Here is a 399-nt window from a genome sequence, read left to right as displayed (position 1 = left end):
AAACTGCTAAACCAGAACATGGATCGTGATTGACGACTTATGATAATTATGATTATTATGGACTAACCCCTTTATAATATTTGAAGTATTGAGTATCCATGGAACGGTTTTAACTCCTGGATATTCACTGAGATTATTTATTTATAAGCCCTTTATGTGGTGTCGCTGAGACGCCCGACTGTGGCATTTATTTTCTAAGCCCTTTATGTGGTGTCGCTGAGCTGCCCGACTGTGGCATTTATTTTCTAAGCCCTTTATGTGGTGTCGCTGAGACGCCCGAATGTGGCATTTATCTTATAAGCCCTTTATGTGGTGTCGCTGAGACGCCCGACTGTGGCATTTATCTTATAAGCCCTTTATGTGGTGTCGCTGAGATGCCCGACTATGGCATTTTATCTT

This window comes from Triticum dicoccoides, chromosome 2B (assembly GCF_002162155.2).
Source record: "Triticum dicoccoides isolate Atlit2015 ecotype Zavitan chromosome 2B, WEW_v2.0, whole genome shotgun sequence".
Taxonomy (NCBI): domain Eukaryota; kingdom Viridiplantae; phylum Streptophyta; class Magnoliopsida; order Poales; family Poaceae; genus Triticum; species Triticum dicoccoides.
The sequence above is the reverse complement of the archived record's forward strand: the minus strand, read 5'-3'. Positions refer to the sequence as shown.